This window comes from Cetorhinus maximus, chromosome 23 (assembly GCF_964194155.1).
Source record: "Cetorhinus maximus chromosome 23, sCetMax3.hap1.1, whole genome shotgun sequence".
NCBI lineage: Eukaryota > Metazoa > Chordata > Chondrichthyes > Lamniformes > Cetorhinidae > Cetorhinus > Cetorhinus maximus.
In genome coordinates, this window is record NC_135901.1 from 11,392,605 (window position 1) to 11,407,152 (window position 14,548).

General features: G+C 42.3%; 3 non-coding genes across 3 annotated transcripts; all 3 read right to left on the reverse strand.

Moving 5' to 3' along the window:
• Window positions 1–7,266: 7,266 nt before the first annotated feature.
• trnav-cac (transfer RNA valine (anticodon CAC)) lies at window positions 7,267–7,339 on the reverse strand. Its single transcript has one exon. It is a non-coding gene; the product is annotated as a tRNA-Val (tRNA).
• A 1,631-nt stretch (window positions 7,340–8,970) lies between these two features.
• trnav-cac (transfer RNA valine (anticodon CAC)) lies at window positions 8,971–9,043 on the reverse strand. The gene has a single exon. It is a non-coding gene; the product is annotated as a tRNA-Val (tRNA).
• A 1,630-nt stretch (window positions 9,044–10,673) lies between these two features.
• trnav-cac (transfer RNA valine (anticodon CAC)) lies at window positions 10,674–10,746 on the reverse strand. The gene has a single exon. It is a non-coding gene; the product is annotated as a tRNA-Val (tRNA).
• Window positions 10,747–14,548: the final 3,802 nt, after the last annotated feature.

Genomic DNA, 14,548 nt, shown 5'->3' on the forward strand with positions numbered 1-14,548 from the left:
ACTGTCCCATCTAACACTCCCAAGGTCGGTGCAGCAGGGGTTAGATAGGGAATAAAAGTTTTTTTTTATCTCTTTACCCTTTCATGAGGTGTGGGTGTCGCTGGCAAGGCCGCCCAGAACAGCCCGGCTTCCAAGGCCATTTCAGAGGGCAGTTAAGTGTCAGTCAGGTTGCTGTCGACCTGGAATCACATGTCAACCAGGCTGGGTAAGGATGGCAGATTTCCTTCACTAAAGGACATTAGTGCAGCAGATGGATTTTTACGACAATCGGTGATGGTTGTCATGGTCACCATTCCTGAGGCTAGTTTTCAATCCCAGATTTTAATAATTGAATTCACATTCCAGCAGCTGCTATGTTGTGATTTGAACCCATGCGCCCAGAGCATTCGCCTGGACTCTCTCCACCTTGTCCAATTAAACACTCACAAGGCAGAGACGTCACTGGCCACCTTCTCAATGCAATTAGGGATGGGCAATAAATGCTGGCCCAGACAGCCACGCCCACATCGCATAAATGAATAACAAAAAATACATAAACCCGCAGACTGAACCGTTGACACAAACCATGGGAAGATTCCTAGAGACTAGGGCCGATCTGACACAGACACATTATCGAGCAGTAATTCTGCAAATTATTACCACAGTTTGGGGCTTATTAGGAAAACCAGGGAGAAAAAATAGTGGAAATTCCCAGGCCCTGCGGCCTGCCAGGCGCAAGAAACAACCGAATTCACGGAACATCACCCCAGGGATCCTCTTTCCCTGCTCCATTCCCTCTCATACCTTTCTTCTGAACTCACTGAACATCACCCCAAGGATACTCTCTCCCTTCTCCATTCACCCTGATACCATCCTCTTGAACTCACTGAAGATCACCCCAGGGATCCTCTTTCTCTGCTCCATTTCCAGGCCTGCTGTTATCCAGTAACCTCCCACACAAATAGTTTTCGAATATTTATTTTTATAAGTGGGATAAATTAGATCAAACATGTGCATAACAGCCAGCCCATTAGAAATATTGGTTCAAAACAACAAATATAAATTGATTCTATGATTGCACATATAGAACTGGAACACACCATTGCACCGAGTGAATCCACTGTCAGTTTACATGTTGCTCAGTGAAAATTTCAATCATCCTTGACTTTTTGGCATTTGAGCACTGAGCCGGGAAGCAGTCTGGACTCAAAGAACATGTGAACATATAAACTCGGAGCAGGAGTAGGCCACTCGGCCCTTCTCCGCCATTCAATAAGATCACGGCTGATCTGATTGAAACCTGCTGCTTACCCCGATCATCTTTCACCCCCTTGTTGATCAAGAATCAATCTAGCTCAGCCTTTAAAATATTCAAAGACTCTGCTTCCACTGCCTTTTGAAGGAGAGAGTTACAAGTACTCACGACCCTCTGAGAAAAAAACTTCTCTCATCTCTGTCTTAAATGAGCGACCCCTTATTTTGAAACAGTGACCCATGGTTCTAAATTCTCCCACAAGACGAAAGATCCTCTCCACATCCACCCTGTCAAGACCCCTCAGGATCTGAAAGAATTCGATCAAGTCGCCTCTTAGCCTTCTAAACTCCAGCGGATGCAGGCCTAGCCTGCCACCTTTCCTCATAAGACAAGCCGCCCATTCTTGGTATTAGTTCAGTAAGCCTTCTCTGAACTGCTTCTAACGCATTTACATTTTCCTTAAATAAGGAGGCTAATACTCTACACTGTACTCCTGATATCACTGTCCTGTACAACTGAAGTATAACCTTCTTATTTCAATTCCCCCTCACAGCAAATGATAACATTCTATTAGCTTTCCTAATTACTTGTTGTGCCTAAGTAGTTCAGCATTTTTCAATTTCTGTCAGACCTTCTTAATAGCTTTGCACATCTGGAAAGTATTCTCCCATGTTCTATCCTTGTTACCCTAACGTGTCTAAATCTCTTCACAGCCGAGATACTCCTCCCCACACTTTACATTTCCACCGCTTCCATCAGCTAAACTATATCCACAGGCACCAGCAGGGATCGAACTCACAGCATCTGGTTTGATAAGTCCACTATTTTAACCATAGGTTACGCCAACAGCGCCAGAAAGCTTAAGGCCCTCTTCCAACTTTTAAACCTACTGTTATTCTCTGTGCCATTTACTATGAAGATGCACAACGAAAGTGAGTAAAGTTTATGATGGTAAAAATGCATTCATCCCCCTCAGGGAACTGAATCACATTGACACACGCAGAGAAACACACACAGACATAGACACCGATAGTGACAGCGGCATAAGGAGAGACAAACATCCAGAAAGCAAGGATGTCACCAAATTGGCTCCGTTTTTGTTCCATTTCCAACTGCAAATTTGGTGTATGCCAACAGATGAACGTAAATGAAAAATACCGGGAAGCGTTTGAAAGGTTTTTTAATCCATTTAATAGATAATCAATTCTGTAACTCATTCTTAAAACAGGAACATGTAAACTACTAAATGTAGATTGCAGGTTCAAAATGTCGGATTTTCACCTGTATCAGGGAACTCTAAAGGGTTTCAAACCCATTACATAAGCAAGTCAGTTCCGTACATCGTCGCCATGTACCTTTTAATGTTCTGTACATAAAACGACAGAGGGGTTACAGAAAGGAATGAAGAAATGCAGCCCCATCTATTCCTGGCTGTCCTGCAATTTCTGCTGCCTCTCCTCGATCTTTCCGCCAGAATGGAGCACTGCACACCGAGCGCACACAGGAGGGACATGATTGAGGTGCATAAAATTATGAGGGGCATAATAGGGCCCACAGGAACGAACTTTTCCCCTTGGTGGACGGATTTTAAGGTAAAGGGTAGGAAGTTTAGAGGGGATGCGAGGATGAATTTTCTCACCCAGAGGGTGGTGGGAATCTGGAAGTCACTGCTTGAAAGGGTGGTCGAGGCAGAAACCCTCATAACATTTAAGAAGTATTTGGATTGGAATAATTAGGTATTTGTTTGACCGGCGCAGACTCGATGGGCCGAAGGGCCTTTTTCTGTGCTGCAGCCCTCACCAACTCAATGACTGAAGGGTATGGCAAAATTGATTGAAAATACGGACAGTCTGAAACTCTGGCAGCGATGGGATTTCAAGCCACGCCTCCACACAGACCGAAACTTAAATCCAGCGCCTTAGACCGCTCGGCCACTGCGACGTCTAAAATTGTCATTGCCTTGACTGGAAATTTCAATCGCCGTCCACTTTGTAACGCTCAGTAACTGAACGGCCTCCAATGTAAAAACATACAAAAAGAAACAATCTCCTCTTGCATCTTCCCTACCTGCTTTTTCTCCCTGAACCTTTTTAATATGAAGCTACACAACTAATGTGAATGAAGTTTGCGATGGTAAAATGCGTCCACCCCCTCGTGGAACTGAACCGAATTGATATATTCCAGATCCGAACCACTCGCTGTGCAATATAGAAGCCTCTTTAAAATTGGAACCTTAATTTTCTGTTTCCTCTCCGACCAAAATGAATCACTTCACACTTCCGGACATTAAATTTCAGCTGCCACTTGTCCGTCCAAATGGATTTGTTGAAGAACCCGAAAGGAGAACCGACTCAAACTTGGAATGAAAGAGTGAGAATGAAGGAAGAGAAGTGACGGGTTTTATAGATACCGGAGGAAAGAGACTCCGGGATCAGTTCATTGTGACAGTTCACACAGCAACAAGAAAACAACATTCCCTGATGAGGGCCAAACCCGGGCGGCAGGAGCGGGAGCGCTGAATAACAGCCTGTTTAGTTACAACACAGAAGACTTGTTCAGCCAATAACAGCATCGAGTGTGTTCGACATGAACATGACGTGAACAGTGAGGGGAAATAGTGCCACAAGCTGCGGATGGACAACTTTCAATTTCCAAACCCACCAACAGAATCAATGCGGCTCCTCTGAAACTTTCAAGGCAAATACTGATCCTTTATAAGGTGCCGTTCCCAGAACTATCCACAGTCCTCCAGGTGTGACCTAACCAGGGCTTTGTGTAGCTGCAGCAAACCTTTCCCTCTTTTCTATAACTGTCTCTGTAACAGTTTGTACAGCAAGAGGAATTAGATTGTATAGAGCGACTGAGAAAAACGAGGACATGCTTGATCTGAATCAATCTCTTTGGAAAGTTCGGTATGAAATCAGCTGCGTAAATACATTTTTTGTTTCAAAAACTATTTCGGAATCTAAAGTCCAACTCTTGATGTCTTTGGGTCTGGGAACCTTTGTTAATGATCACACAGTGCGCATGGGCATTGCAGAAACTCCTGCTCCTCTTTCAATATTGTTTCTCAGAGTTTTCAAAAGGGAACTGGAAAGGGAGAAAAATCAGGGTAATGGAAAAAGAGAAGGAAATTAGGGCGAATTGGAAAGCTCTTTGTAAAAAACTGACATAGACACGATGGGCCGAATTGTCTCCTAATGCGCTGTGTCATTTTAAGATGACATTGCTAAATTTGTCTGGTTCCAGAATTACTGATTGTAGCAGCTGAATTCCATTTCTTCCAAACAAAGGCCCAAAGTGCTGCTGCTTGACCGCGCAGGTTAATATTGCGGACAGGTCCATTGGGTTTCGGCAGCGCAGTGATTCTGTAGCGTGGTGCTTATCACGTTCGCCAAACACACAAAAAGACCCCGGTTTGAAATTGGACAGAAACATTATCAAAACCTGTACATGTAAATGTGAAGAGAAGTTCGATAATTCACTTGTGTTGTTAAATATTAAATACAGTATCGTACGGCCACGTGGCAATTGCTCTTCCAGAAGCGCTGAAAAACATCCCACAAACGAAAAACAAGCACATTTCATCACACACGAAACAGTAAAGTTTATGAACCATTTTCAACTGTCACTCGGTAGACCTATTAGCAGTTTGTTTACATACTTACTCCCCGTCTCAAAGATGGCTAATAGCAATGAGTGCTCCTAAAGACTAGCAAGACAAGCGATACTGTAATTGAAACCGAGGAAATGGCAGATATGCCACAGGTTCACTTTGTATCGGGCTTCAGAATAGAGGAAGAGGAAAAACTACCAGGGAACCGAGGAAGCCACGACTCGGTGCAGGTCTGGTGACATCCCTCCTTTCATATTCAGTACGGAAAAAAGAGACATGAACGGGATGTAGGCGCCAGAATGTAAAAGATGCCATGAGCCTATTTGAAAGAAGAGCAGGGGAGTTCTCCCCGCTTCCTGGTCAATGTTTATCCCTCAATCAACGTCACAAAGACACATTCTCCGCTCATCATGACGTTAATGTTTGTGGGAGTTTGCTGAGCGGTGATTGGCAGCCGTGTTTCCGACATTGCCACAATGACGACACTACACAATGTCCTTCATTGACTGGAAAGCGATTTGAGACGTCCGCTGGTCGGGAAAGGTGCTATGTAAATGCAAGCCTGTCTTTATTTAATTATCATAAACCCCAGTCCTCTGGTGACTGACCCTCGAGAGTGGAAACAGTTTCTCCCTAACTGCTCTATCAAACCGCCAGCCGCCGATCCCTTCCTCAGCCCAATAATTTTAAACACCATCATGAAAACTAGGTTTAACCTGCTTTGCTCTAAAGAAAACGATCCCAGCTTTTAAAGTCTCTCCACAAAACTGAATGTGTTCACCCGTGAACATGGTGCACGGCGGAACATTGTGGCGAGATTTTGGGAAATGTTGTTAGTTGGCAGGTGGAAAAATGGAGGAGGAACCAAAACGGGAAACCCAGTCTCCAGTTCTATGAATAATTACAAACTCTTTAGGAAACGGAATTAGGGGAGAATGAAGGGTGAGCTGTCCGACTGACCAGGGCCTATCCGGAATGTTAAGCCATGCTGTCATGCAGCAGCACTCTGGGTTTCTGTTTCGGTGAAATGGAATTCAGCTGGTATTATCAGGGATGCTGCAGAAAGATTCATATAACAATGTAATCATAAAACGGCAAAGCACCATGTATCCATTCAATGGCATACGGGGCCCTGCCATAATCCTGTCTCGATCAGCTTTTTTTTAAGAGCAAACGAATTAATCTCAGTTTCCTTCCCTCTTTTAGTAAACCTGTTATTATTCTGAATATCAATTAATTGCACAATTCCCTTTTGAAAAAGGAGATTCTGCAGATTCCATGCCTAGTTTACCTTAATTAACACTGTTTCCCTCATCCAATGCCATGAAGATTTAGACTAGTGTTTCTTACATAGCTATGCATATGAACATTATTTACTTTTTCTATTGATTTCATATCGAATTGACAAAAGTGCTTATTTTTCTGATCAAACATCTCCTTATTTTTGAGTTGATTTATACAATCTAATTACATTTGCTCCACAAACGGCTAATCGAGGGTGTTATATCACAGTGGGAAATCATTGTTACAGTTCAAAAGAGCCCTGCCAAGATCAAAGGCTGGCATAGTTTGTTTCGTTCATTTGGTTTAAAATGCATTTGTTCTGGGAAGGTAATCTTACAGAATACATATTTGTTTAGGAAAAAGTGCTGATCTACCAGAATGTTTGAAGGATTCCAATGGTTAGACTGAGAGGTCATGTCATTTGTTACAGGAAGACAACTCTGGTGCCTCAGTTTGTTTGAATTTCAAAATGCAGAAGGCTCGGTCCAGCAAATGTCTTAGGCAGCAATGCTTTCTGCTCAATTATTATGAACACACTTCTGCTCCTCAGCAGAAGAAATTCAACAAACTTTTCTCAGCAATTTTTTACCTTATTCACCATTCAGTATTAATGTATTTGATATTGATGCCCTTGGTTGACTTGAGGCTCTCTGAAATAGACAGCATCGAATTGCAAACTTGACTGGCAAACAAAAGAATGTAAGTCACCGGGTAATGCATTTGATATGGGTCTGATTTGAGATGTAGTACAACAGTCAGCATTTCAACAAAATAAAAGAATTTCACAGGCAACAGGCTTGAGAATGATGCGTTAATTAGATCTGATCCCTCTTTGTCTGTCTTTATGAGCACACATTACACTGAGACACCTTTGACATGGTGAGTAACTTATTTAAGCTGCATCGAAAGATCCATTGATTTATCTTGTTGACTAAACGAGCTGCTAATATGTGTGCGCAGTGAAATACGAACATCTATCCACTCAAGCGTGTCATGGAATCTCAGCACGTGCTGATTTTGCTGCATTCATTTTGTGACCTCCGTGAGAGCAAATATTGCCTGCAACATGGGAGATTCAAGTAAGCTTCAACGACTCAAATCATCCGCACTATTTAAAGAGTAAGTTTCATAATGCTTCTGCCCGGTTTCGAACCGGGGACCTTTCGCGTGTGAGGCGAACGTGATAACCACTACACTACAGAAACTGCCACGGTTTGAACGATCCTGTCCGGAATGCTAAACTGCGTTCTAACTCAGCTGCAATCTGGGTCTATATTGCGGAGAAATGGAATACAACTGCTGTTTTCAGGAACGCTGCAGCGAGACTGATGTAACAATGTCATCATAAAATGGCCTAGCACCATGTATCCATATAATGGCAAAAGAGTCCCTTCTAACATCCGAACTCACGTCTCATTTTAAACGAGAAAACTAATTCATCACAATTTGCTTCTCTCTCTAAATGATCTATTTCTTCTCCCTTTCATTAAATTACTCAATTCTCTTTTGAAAAAGTCGTTACTGCAGAATCCATGCCTGGTTTGCCTTAATTCACAAGGTTCACATGACGATTTGGACTTGGGTTCCTAATATACTTCACCAGATGAACATGTAATTATGCAATTGATCTGATATCGAACTTGCGAAAGTGTTATTTTTAACCTTACTATTTTTACAATCTTATTACTTTTGCTCCATACCCCTTCAACCGAGGGTGCGATATTACAGAGGAAAATGTTTGTTCCGGAGTTTAACAGGGCCCTGCCAAGATCGCGTGCTTCAATTATTCGTTTACGTCAATTGGTTTGAAATAATTTTGTTCCTGGACCGGAATCTAACAGAGGATAAATATTTGTGGAACAAACAGTGCAGTGCTGAGCTACCAGAAGGTTTGGAGGTTTCCAATGGTTGGACTGAGGGTCCATGTCACTTGTTGCAGGGAGGCAACTGTTGGTTTCACCCTGGTGCCTCAGCTTGTTTTGAATTTCAAAATGTAGACGTGTCCGTCCAGCAAATGTCTCCGGGTGCAATGCTTTCTGCTCAATCATTAGGAGCATCCTTCTCATCCTTGGAAGACGAAATTAAAGAAACTCAGTATTTGTTCCATTATTCTATATTTAATATTCATATTTTATCTGTTATTGATGCCTTCGTCTGAATTGAGACTCTCTGAAATATACACCAGCCCCGAATTGCAAACATGACTGATAGACGAAAGAATGTCAGTCAACAGGGAATGCAAACCATGTGGTGCTCATTTGAAATTGAGCGCAGTTAGCGTTTAAACAAAATCCAATAATTTTATGGGGAACAGGCTTGAGAATGATGCGTTAATTAGATCTGATCACTCTTTGTCTGTCTTTGTGAGCACACGTTACAATGAGACACCTTTGACATGGTGAGTAACTGTGTTAAGTTGCATCGAAAGACGTACTGATTTTGCTGCAGATAAAAGCAAAAAACTGCGGGTGCTGGAAATCCAAAACAAAAATAAAAATACCTGGAAAAACTCAGCAGGTCTGGCAGCATCTGCGGGGAGGAACACAGTTAACGTTTCGAGTCTGTATGACTCTTCAACAGAACTAAGTAAAAATAGAAAAGAGGTGAAATATAAAATCGCATATATCTTTTATATTGCACCTCTTTTCTATTTATTAACTGTGTTCCTCTCCGCAGATGCTGCCAGACCTGCTGAGTTTTTGCAGGTATTCTGATTTTGCTGCACGTGTTTTATGACCTCGGTGAGAGCAAATGCATTATGCCTGCAACATTGGAGATTCAGGTAAGCTTTAACAATGCAAATTATCCTCACAATTTAATAGTTAAGTTTTAATAATGTTTCTGCCCGGTCTCGAACCGGAGACCTTTCGCGTGTGAGGCGAACGTGATAACCACTACACTACAGAAACTGCCACGGATCCAATGATCCTGTCTGGAATGCTAAACTGCGTTCTAACTCAGCTGCAATCTGGGTCTATATTGCGGAGAAATGGAATACAACTGCTGTTTTCAGGAACGCTGCAGCGAGACTGATGTAACAATGTCATCATAAAATGGCCTAGCACCATGTATCCATATAATGGCAAAAGAGTCCCTTCTAACATCCGAACTCACGTCTCATTTTAAACGAGAAAACTAATTCATCACAATTTGCTTCTCTCTCTAAATGATCTATTTCTTCTCCCTTTCATTAAATTACTCAATTCTCTTTTGAAAAAGTCGTTACTGCAGAATCCATGCCTGGTTTGCCTTAATTCACAAGGTTCACATGACGATTTGGACTTGGGTTCCTAATATACTTCACCAGATGAACATGTAATTATGCAATTGATCTGATATCGAACTTGCGAAAGTGTTATTTTTAACCTTACTATTTTTACAATCTTATTACTTTTGCTCCATACCCCTTCAACCGAGGGTGCGATATTACAGAGGAAAATGTTTGTTCCGGAGTTTAACAGGGCCCTGCCAAGATCTCGTGCTTCAATTATTCGTTTACGTCAATTGGTTTGAAATAATTTTGTTCCTGGACCGGAATCTAACAGAGGATAAATATTTGTGGAACAAACAGTGCAGTGCTGAGCTACCAGAAGGTTTGGAGGTTTCCAATGGTTGGACTGAGGGTCCATGTCACTTGTTGCAGGGAGGCAACTGTTGGTTTCACCCTGGTGCCTCAGCTTGTTTTGAATTTCAAAATGTAGACGTGTCCGTCCAGCAAATGTCTCCGGGTGCAATGCTTTCTGCTCAGTCATTAGAAACATCCTTCTCATCCTTGGAAGACGAAATTAAAGAAACTCAGTATTTGTTCCATTATTCTATATTTAATATTCATATTTTATCTGTTATTGATGCCTTCGTCTGAATTGAGACTCTCTGAAATATACACCAGCCCCGAATTGCAAACATGACTGATAGACGAAAGAATGTCAGTCAACAGGGAATGCAAATCATATGGTGCTCATTTGAAATAGACCACAATTAGCTTTTAAACAAAATCCAATAATTTTATGGGGAACAGGCTTGAGAATGATGCGTTAATTAGATCTGATCACTCTTTGTCTGTCTTTGTGAGCACACGTTACAATGAGACACCTTTGACATGGTGAGTAACTGTTAAGCTGCATCGAAAGACGTACTGATTTTGCTGCAGATAAAAGCAAAAAAACTGCGGGTGCTGGAAATCCAAAACAAAAATAAAAATACCTGGAAAAACTCAGCAGGCCTGGCAGCATCTACGGAGAGGAACACAGTTAACGTTTCGAGTCCGTATGACTCTTCAACAGACCTAAGTAAAAATAGAAAAGAGGTGAAATATAAAATCGCATATATCTTTTATATTTCACCTCTTTTCTATTTATTAACTGTGTTCCTCTCCGCAGATGCTGCCCGGCCTGCTGAGTTTATGCGGGTATTCTGATTTTGCTGCACGTGTTTTATGACCTCGGTGAGAGCAAATGCATTATGCCTGCAACATTGGAGATGCAGGTAAGCTTTAACGATGCAAATTATCCTCACAATTTAATGAGTAAGTTTTAATAATGTTTCTGCCCGGTTTCGAACCGGGGACCTTTCGCGTGTGAGGCGAACGTGATAACCACTACACTACAGAAACTGCTGTGTTGCTACTGAGCCTGTCCGGAATGCTAAACTGCGCTGCAACGCTGCAGCAATCTGAGTCTCTGTTGCGGAGAAATGAAATACAGCTGCGATTCTCAGGAACGCTGCAGCGAGACTGATGTAACAATGTCATCATAAAATGGCCTAGCGCCATGTATTCATGCAAAGGCATAAGAGGCCCTTCCAACATCCGATCCGAGGCCCCTTTTTAAACGAGCACACTAATTAATCGCAATTTGCTTCTCTCTCTTAATGAACCAGTTTTTCCCTCCCTTTCATTAAATTGCTGAATTCCCTTTTGAAAAAGTCGTTTCTGCAGAATCCATGCCTGGTTTGCCTTAATTCACAAGGTTCACATGACGATTTGGACTTGGGTTCCTAATATACTTCGCCAGATGAACATGATGTAATTATACAATTGATCTCATCGAATTTGCGAAAGTGTTACTTTTTCAACCTTAGTATTTTTACAATCTTATTACTTTTGCTCCACAGCCCTTCAATCGAGGGTGCGATATTACAGAGGAAAATGTTTGATCCGGAGTTTAACAGGGCCCTGCCAAGATCACGTGCTTCAATTGTTCGTTTAATTCATTTGGTTTGAAATAATTTTGTTCCTGGACCGGAATCTTACAGAGGATAAATATTTGTGTCGCAAACAGGGCAGTGCTGAGCTGCCAGAATATTTGGAGGTTTCCAATGGTTGGACTGACCAGGGAAGCTGACAAGCAAGCCTTCAAAATCACTGATGATCATCTCTTTACCCGTTACTGCCCTTCAGTTCACTGACACTGCCGACAGGTTTCTCACACAAAATGGTTTGTTTAGTTAACGTTTGGTCACCGGCCATCGAGCCCAGGCCGTGATGGAGAAAGCATTGACTCCGAACCACCCGGGTCCACCATCACCAGCTCCGTGTTGCCCCGTCCATCATTCTTGTGTCAGTTAATCCATCCTGCCTCGCTCTCTATCACAGATCTTCCCTTTTGTTCTTTTTACAGAGTGATTCCTGCCTTTTCAATCAGGAAAAGCTGGAAATAGCAGGCAGGGAGAGAAACAGAGTTAATGGTTTTTTTCCTCATTCGTTCATGGGATGTGGGCATCACTGGCTAAGCCAGCATTTATTGCCCATCCTTAAATTGCCCATTTTTTCAGGGGGCAGTTAAGAGTCAGCCACATGTAGGCTAGTCCAGGTAAGGACAGCGGATTTCCTTCCCTAAAGGGCGTTAGTGAACCAGATGGGGTTTTGTAGACTTTTAATTCCAGATTTTTGTTGAATTAAAATTTCACCATCTGTTATGGTTGGACCACCAGAGCATTACCCTAGGTCTCTGGAATACCAGTCCAGTGAAAATACCACTATGCTACATCAAAACTGGTAAATGCTAGAGATGTAACAGGTTTGAAACAGATAGAGGAGAGGAGGAAAGAACAAAAGGGAAGGTATGTGATAGGTTGGGAGGGGCAGGGGAGATGGAGGGGGCAGCGGACTGGTATTGTCACTGGACTAGTACTCCAAAGGCCCAGGGTAGTGTTTGAATCCCACCATGGCAGGTGGTGAAATTTGAATTAAAAGTCTAAATGATGAAACCATCAATTGTCATTAAAAACCCATCGATTCGCAAATGTCCTTCAGGAAATCTGCTGTCCTTACCTGGTCTGGCCTGCATGTGAATCTAGATGCACAATAATGTGGTTGACTCTGAAATGGCTGAGCAAACCACTCGGTTCTCAAGAGCAATTAGGAATAGCCAATATAATGTTGGCCCAGCCAGTACTGCCTACATCCCATGAATGAATGAAAAAAGCACAAAAGGGATGATGATGCCATTTTGTATCAATCAGTTCTCTCTGCTCTCAGTTCTGTCCCACACTGAAAACTCTCAATCCTTCCCCTCCGTTACCCGGGACAAACATTTCATTGAACAAGCCACACAAGTAACACAGGAAAAGAAATCTTCACTGTGACTTGGATAATTTCAGGTGTAGTTCCTTAATTTCCCTCCTGTAATTTTATGAATTAGACCATTCTCAACTTGATCCCATCGGATGTGGACCCAATGCTATCAGCCCTCCAGGAAGTGACTATTCTAATTCTGTGGCTCTGAGCAGTTCTGTTGGTGCAGGGGCTTGAGTGGAACTTGCCACTTTTAAACTGTCATAAGAGCGTAAGAAATAGGAACAGGAGTAGACCATTCGGCCCCTCGAGCCTGCTCCGCCATTCAATAAGGTCATGGCTGATCTTGTGTTTCGATTTCCAAATTCCCATCTAACCACGATAGCATTTGATTCCCTTGCCTAACAAGAATCTATCCACCTCTGCCTTAAAAATATTCAATCATCATTCATTGCATATCAGACCCGTGCCTACAAACTGCTCTCCCACTCTTCCAGTGAAGAAAAGAGCAGTTTTCATTCCTAACTCAACAACTGTGATGTTAACAAAGCGGGATGGAGATAGACTCCGTTTAAATGCGGTGACACTACTGGAGGAATGGAGAGCTGGGGTTCACTCCAGAAAACAGCAGCAATGTTTAAAGTTAATAATCTGAATCTGTGCTTGGTGTATTAGGAGGTTTGACCCGTATTGGAGTATCTTGCATCCCAGGGATGGGCAGTAACCCGCTGATTGAAGTTGCTGTCACTGTTTTCTGTTTGCAGTAGATAATTGGAGAGGGTGGGGCAAAATCCTACTGCTTTTCCCTGTCTCACTCACTACGGAGCAGGGAAGACAGAATCGTTGATGGGTTTGTTGCCCTGTCTGAAATGTAGCTTTGACCGACTGTTCATGATGGAGATCATGCTGCAGGAGCCTTTAATAATCTTACACAAGTCAGCTGGCAAGTGCAGGTTTGAGGGAAGCTTTCTGAACCATCAGGACTGGAAATGGGAACAAGTGGAAGATTCTGTCTAGTTTCAGTGTGTACAGACTGTAGAGGGGAAGAGCTAATGTCTCATGGCTGTAAGGTATTACATACAGTTAATATTTAACAATAAAGATGAATTATTGCTCACACTTAAAATATGTTTTGATAATGCTTCTGCCTGGTTTCAAACAGGGGACCCAGGAACTCTAGTTCCTATTTCTTATGATTGATAATCAACGTATATCGATAAACCTGTAGCAGACCTATATACTCTGCATTTTAATTGGATTTATCAGATGTGTGCACCACTATGAGCTGGGTTGTGGACTGTAATGCCTTCACTCTTCTCTGGTGATCTTCTCCAGAAAGGCTGGTGTAGATAGAATCACTTGGTCTGCAATATACAGTCACTGTGAGAATGATAATGGAACAATTTTCTGTCAAATGTTCAGTGACACCCGATCACTTACCGAGTGATTATGTAAAAATCTAATTCAAATAATCACAGCCACTGCCGATGAGGGAGGGAAGGAAGCAGCAGAGGCAGCTGATCAGATTGTCTCAATCTTAGTGACAAAGAAGCTCCATGTGCTCCTCACACTTGTTGTTGGAGGTGAGGATGGAGGGGACAGGGGTGAGAGAGTGCACTTCAGAAGGAACTAACTTGGGTTAGAAATATTGAAAAGACTCAAGACACTATGTGTTTAACACAAAGCTAATCTAATTGACCTTTATCTACAATATCAGCCTGAATAACTGGGCTGAAGTTTATTAATATCATCAGAAACAGACCCCAATACACATAATTCAGTCCTGAATGTGATTAACAGCAAAATCCAACCATTGTCGTTACTTGTGAACTTGCTGGTGTCTCTGCAGTGTAGATAAATAAGCAAACCCCTTCCCACATTCAGAGCATGTAAATGGTCT